General features: G+C 34.4%; 1 pseudogene; it reads right to left on the bottom strand.

Moving 5' to 3' along the window:
• Positions 1–4,895: 4,895 nt before the first annotated feature.
• LOC141552843 (cytosolic Fe-S cluster assembly factor NUBP2 pseudogene) lies at positions 4,896–5,690 on the bottom strand (annotated as a pseudogene).
• Between the last annotated feature and the right edge of the window lie 1,058 nt (positions 5,691–6,748).

Consider the following 6,748-nt stretch of genomic DNA (forward strand, 5'->3'; position numbering starts at 1 on the left):
CTGAGGGCTTTTTCTCTCTATTCTGTCCTGCCTGCTGCCCCCTCTTTTGTTTCTTTGCAAACTCTGCTTGCTACTACTTCTTTTGCAAGAAATTCATGTTATGGGAGATGCAGTGCAGACTGGGCCTTTGGACTTTTCACTGCATTACTTTCATCCTGGGAATAAAGTTTACATCATGAATTTCTAGAGGATCAATGGAACTCAAATCTGACTGCCCTGAAGACAAGAAGATGGAAGAAAAGGACTCTTGGATAACTTGTTCCTACATGAAGCGTGTTCCACATACTACCATTATTTTATTTTTTTCCTCAATAGTGTTTTATTTTTCCAAAGACATGTAAAAATAGTTTTCAACATTTCAACTTTTTACCTTTAAGTGGAGTTTTTATTCCTTTTGCTTTAGTTACATGGAATCTTAATATTCCCGATAAAAGGATCCCAAAGCCCTCAAAGACCATTTTCTCTTCCCCAAGAAAAATCAAATGGCTCTTAAATTTAGCAGGTCTTGTGATACTATTAAAGTTAGGGCCAATCCCAGTAATTTGGAACTATGCCCAAAAGACAACCAAACTATGCATACACTCTGACCTAATAATACCACTACTAGGTATGTATCCCAGAGAGATGATTTTTAAAATGAGAGCGAAAAGGACCTATGTGCACCAAAAATATTTATAGCAGCTCTTTTTGTGGTGGCACAAAATTAGAAATTGAGGAGATGACCATAAACTGGGTAATGGATGAACATGCTGTAATATATTAATGTAATAATATAATTGTGCAATAAGAAATGATAAAAGACAGATTTCAGAAAAGCATGGAAAGATATATATGAATTGATGCAAAGGGAAATGAGCAAAATCAGGAGAAAATTGAATGTAGTAACAGCAACATTATATGATGATCAAATATGAATGACTTAGCTCTTCTCAGCAGTGATCCAAGACAATTACAAAGGATTCATGATAGAAAATGCTATACACATCCCAGGAAAGATGCAGATTGAAGCATCCTATTTTCATTTGTGTGTGTGTGTGTGTGTGTGTGTGTGTGTGTGTGTGTGGTGTTTTCCTCTTGGTCTGTTTTTTCTTTCACAACATAACTAATATAGAAACATAAAATGATACATATATAAACAATATCAAATTGCTTACCATTTTAGGAAAAGGGAAGGAGAAGGAGGGAGGCAAGTTCAGAACTCAAAATTTTGTAAAAACGAATGTTAATAATTGTCATATATAATTGGAAAAAATAAACTGCTATTAAAAAAAGCGAGAAAAAAATTACTCCCCTCCAAAGTTTCCATTTGTATGAAAAAGGAGAAAGATCTTAATGATACTCTAGATTTAAGTAACATAGATAGTAGCATTTATATATTCCATTTCCCTGATATTATTAAAGAGGATCTGTTTATCTGTGCCAGAGCCATTTTCTGTAATGATATCAAACATTATAAACCTCTATTTCCCTAATCAATGGTACATACAGTGGGTCCAAATGGGTTCAGTTAGATAAATTTGGAGGCCAATTATTATAAAACGTGATAATTCTTGGCAAAACCCTGTGGCAAAAATCTCTCCCTCTCTGAAGATTCATGGTATTTGGTGACCTCAAGCCAATTTTCATTTGTAAAGCTCAAGCCCATTCCTCTCTGTCCCCTAACTGGTTTGAGTATGCACATTTTGATAGCCCTTTTGGCAAAGCTCCAGATTGTTTTCCAGAATGATTGGATCATTTCACAACTCTACCAACAATGCATTAGTGTCCCAGTTTTCCCTCCAACATTTATCATTATCTTTTCTTGTCATTTTAGCCAGTCTGAGAGGTATGAGGTAGTACCTAAGAATAGTTTTAATTTGCATTGTCTGTTCATATTCTTTGACTATTTATCAATTGGGGAATGACTTGTATTCTCATAAATTTGACGCACTTCTTTATATATTTTAGAAATAAGGCTTTATCAGAAATGCTGGCTGTAAAGATTTTTTTCCTAGCTTTGTACTTCCCTTTTAATCTTGTTTCTGTTGGTTTTGTTTGTTTGTTTGTTTGTTTGTTTTTTAAAAGCTTTTTATTTTCAAAACATATGCATGGATAATTTGACATCATTGACCCTTGCATAGCCTTGTGTTTCAGATTTTCCCCTCCTCCCTACCTTTCCCTTAGTTGGCAAGCAATCCATTATATGTTTACATGTTAAAATATATGTTAAATCCAATGTGTGTAAACATATTTATACAATTCTTTTGTTTGCCAAGAAAAATCAGATCAAAAAGGAAAGTAAATGAGTAAGAAAACAAAATGCAAGTGAATGACAATAAAAAGAGTGAGAATATTATATTGTGATCCACATGCAGTTCCCGCACTCCTCTCTCTGGATGTAGATGGCTCTCTTCCTCACAAGATCATTGGAACTGGCATCAATCATCTCATTGTTAGAAAGAATCATGTTTCATCAGAATTGATTGTCCTATAATACTGACGTTGCTGTGTACAATAATCTCCTGGTTTTGCTCATTTCACTTAGCATCAGTTTATGTAACTCTCTCCAAGCCTCTCTGAAATCATTCTGCTGGTTGTTTCTTATAGTACAATAATATTCCATAACAGTTATATACCATAACTTATTCAGTCATTCTCTAATTGATCAGCAGTCACTCAGTTTCCAGTTTCTTGCCACTAGAAAAGGGCTGCCACAAATGTTTTTGCACATACATGTCCCTTTCCTTCCTTTAAGTTCTCTTTGGAATATAGGCCCAATAGAAACACTTCTAGATCAAAGGGAATGCACAGTTTGATAACTTTTTTGAGTATAGTTCCAAATTGCTCTCCAGAATGGCTGGATCCCGTTCACAACTCCAACAATGCATCAGTGTGCCAGTTTTCCCTCATGCCCTCCAACATTCATCATTATCTTTTTCTGTCATCTTAGCCAATCTGACAGGTGTGTAGTGGTATCTCAGAGTTGTCTTAATTTACATTTCTCTGATCAATAATGATTTGGAACACCTTTTCATATGAGTAGAAAGTTTCAATTTCATCATCTGAAAATTGTCTGTTCATATCCTTTGACCATTTAATAATTGGAGAATGGGTTGATTTCTTATAAATTAGAGTCAATTCTCTATATATATTTTGGAAATGAGGTCTTTATCAGAACCTTTGACTGTAAACATGTTTTCCCAGTTTATTGTTTCCCTTCTAATCTTGTCTGCCTTTTGTCTGTACAAAAATTTTTTTAACTTGATATAATCAAAAATTTTGTATTTTGTGATCAATAATGATCTCTAGAGTTCTTCTCTGGTAACAAATGCCTTCCTCCTCCACAGGCCTGAGAGGTAAATTATCCTTCTCTTCTTCTAATTTATTTATAATTTAATTGTTTAGGCCTAGATCATGAATCCATTTTGACCTTATCTTGGCGTACGGTGTTAAGTGTGGGTCAATGCCTAGTTTCTTCCATACTAATTTCCAGTTTTCCCAACAGTTTTTGTCAAACAGTGAACTCTTATCCCAAAATTTGGGGTTTTGGGGTTTGTCAAAAGCTAGATTATTATAGTTATTGACTATTTTGTCCTGTGAAGCTAACTATTCCACTGATCAACTAGTCTATTTCTTAGCCAATACCAAATGGTTTTGGTAACTGCTGCTTTATAATATAGTTTTAGATCTGGTACAGCTAGTCCATTATTCTTTTTTGGGGGGATGAGGTTTTATATTTCTTATTCCAAGCTAGTAATTTTTCTCATTTTCTTTTCCATTGCACTCAATTTCCCCCACATCCATGCTGATTTTTTTTGGGGGGGGGGGACGGAAGGATAGTGAGAATTTTTTAAATTGTGGGCTTCTTTAAAGTTAAAAAGCATTCCTAAGGTATATTTAACAATGAAGAAATTTCCATCAGATCACATTAAAGTTATGATACAGTGGAGTTAAGAGATATATACCTTTAGACTACCTATGTTTTCAAGTTATTATAAACACTTAATGGCCAAATAATACTTATACATCTGAGAAAGGAAATATTTCAATTTTAGCACATAGTAGTAAGAGTCTTCAGCAGCTAAGTAGTAGCTTAGTATGGCCAAATAATACTTATACAGCTGAGAAAGGAAATATTTCAATTTTTGCACTTAGTAGTGAGAGTCTTCAGCAGTTAAGTAGTAGCTTAGTAGATAGGGTGATGGGCCTGAATTCAGGAACACAATTCTTCTTGAGTTTAAATCTGGCCTCAGACACTTACTATCTGGGGGGATAAGTCACTTAACACTGTTTGCCTCAATTTCCTCATCTGGAAAATGAGCTGGAGAAGAAATGATAAACCACTCCAGTATCTTTGCCAAGAAAACTCTAAGTGGGATCACAAAGAGTTGGACACAATTGAAATTACTGAATAACAAGTAAGAACCTATAACCTGAGCTAAGGAAAGATGTCTATAGTGTACCCAATAGTCTTAAGTACCAGAAGTAGATTGGGTGATACCTATATCATTATGTAGCATCTTGGCTAAAGTAAGCTAAAGCAACCCTCTCTGGTCCTATCTTGTTAGAAATAGCCAAAAATTCAGTATCATTAACTATTATGGATCAGGCCACTATGAGAAGAAGCCTGTCAGGACTTGACATGCTTCTAGGATTAGTAGAAAAAAACAAAACCATTGCCCCTGAGGCAATGATTACCTGGTCCTTAGGAAATCTATTTTAACAGCAGTAGAACTGCAAAAATGACACTGGTTCTTTTGCACTGAAGGTTTTTGAATGATACAGGAAGTTTTAAAGAGGCCTTTTCTCTGTAACACTTGTCTGGCTACAAGTCTTTTAAACAAAGGACTATATCCAAGAGGAGCAAAAAAGGAATCATAGTAGGCTAGACCTTGAGATGCTTTCATTAGGAGGTCTTAGCACATTTTGATGTGATAAGTGATAGAAATAAATCTAGGCTAAGCAGGACTTTTAGAAAATTCTTGAATGAAATCTCAGTCTTCTTCTAAACTCTTTATGAGCTGAAGATCCTGGGGCATGTAGCCCAAGAAGAGAGCTTTTATGTTTGAACAGTTCTTCCACATTTGCCTTAGAGAAAAGATTAGTGTACACTCTGAACAATTTGGACAAATGAAACCAGTAATATTCTCCACAATTCCAATCACTTACAACCCCATCTTCTCGGAAAAGGTTAGTTTTTTCCTGGCATCAACCACAGAAATTGCCTGGGGTATAGTAACCAAAATAACTCCCAGGGACTTATAAGAGTGAAGGGTTTCCACAGCAGAAATGTGATCATCAGAAGTCCCTGTGTAATATCTATTATGAGATAGTTCAGGTCATCCCAAGCCACATCAGAGACAAACTGTTTTATCAATGCAATTTTTTTTCTTGGGGCCTCTTATATACCATACCCTTATCTGGCTTCTCCAGTAGGAAGCCCACAAACTTAAAGGAGATGGTATATTTTCTTGGTCCACAAAATGGCATTCATTCATTGTCACACTGGTACAATCTTATCTTACACTATTAGCATTTGGGGAGTGCTGAGACCACAAAGGTCCACATCTGAAATACCAGTCTTGTTACTTGAATGCTAGAGGGGTAGGGTTAGCTCTGTAGAGATGGTGCTTTACCTTACTATTCCTTGAAAGGATCCAAATGATCTGCTTGATATCAATTAGGTTTCTAGTCCCCTATTTGGCTTCCATTTTGCCAGGTGCTACCTCACATCACAACTTTCCTTTCCATCTGCATATATACAAGTCCTTCCTTTTAGAATGATGAACCAATCTGAACATTTCTTCGATTTGTGTTATTAAAATTATTTTTTACCTCTTTTTAAAAAGAGATACTCTCATTAGGATCTTGTATCTATGCTATGCTTTACTTTTAGGCTTTGCTTATAGATATTTTAAAGTCATTCTTTTCTTCTACATTTGTGTCTTGAGCATCCTTATCATCATAATTGCTTTTTATTTGGAATTCCTTTTAAAAACTTGCTCAGTCTTCCAGCTTACTTCTTAACTTTGGGCTTAATAAGATTTGCTCATTTTGGGAGAGGTTTAGGCTGGTCTTGTTGTTGCTTTCTTGGGGGATTCAGCCTGGGCATCTGGTAAGCTACCATTGTTATCAAAATCTGATCATTGGTCTAAATCTCTTCACATTTATCTTATGGAATCTCTGGCTTCCTTGAGAGGTCATCTCAAATGCTACTTCATACAAGAAGATTATCCTGATTTTCACAAATTATTTTGTACCTAATTTAAACATGTACATATAAATATTTATAAATAATTTCCCATGCAGACATTGTTTTCTATAAGTAGATTGTAAATTTCTTAAGATCACTGACTGATTTATTTATTGTCTTTGTGTCTTCAACACCTAGAATAATGCCTCAGTTCCAGTAGACTTTTAATAAATACCTGTTGAATCAAATGAAACAATGTATATAAAATACTATTATTTCCCCAATTAATACATTTAATTTTATTTTCTATAAATAAAGTTGAGTGTTCAGATTCTTAAATACATACAAAAGAATATTAGAAAGCGTAAGAAATAAATAGGGAAAAAGTGATTTGTGCTTGTAAGATACTTAACAAATATGAATTAAATTAAACACATGGTTTCTACTATTAAGAAACATTCTTAAGGACATGAAACAAACCTATAAAATGGAAGAAAATAGTAGGATAGAATTTAAGAGGAAAATTTTATTTTTTTTAAAGAAAAAAGTGTCTTTTATTATTTTTCCATCAATTCT

Source organism: Sminthopsis crassicaudata, chromosome 2 (assembly GCF_048593235.1).
Source record: "Sminthopsis crassicaudata isolate SCR6 chromosome 2, ASM4859323v1, whole genome shotgun sequence".
NCBI classification, from domain to species: domain Eukaryota; kingdom Metazoa; phylum Chordata; class Mammalia; order Dasyuromorphia; family Dasyuridae; genus Sminthopsis; species Sminthopsis crassicaudata.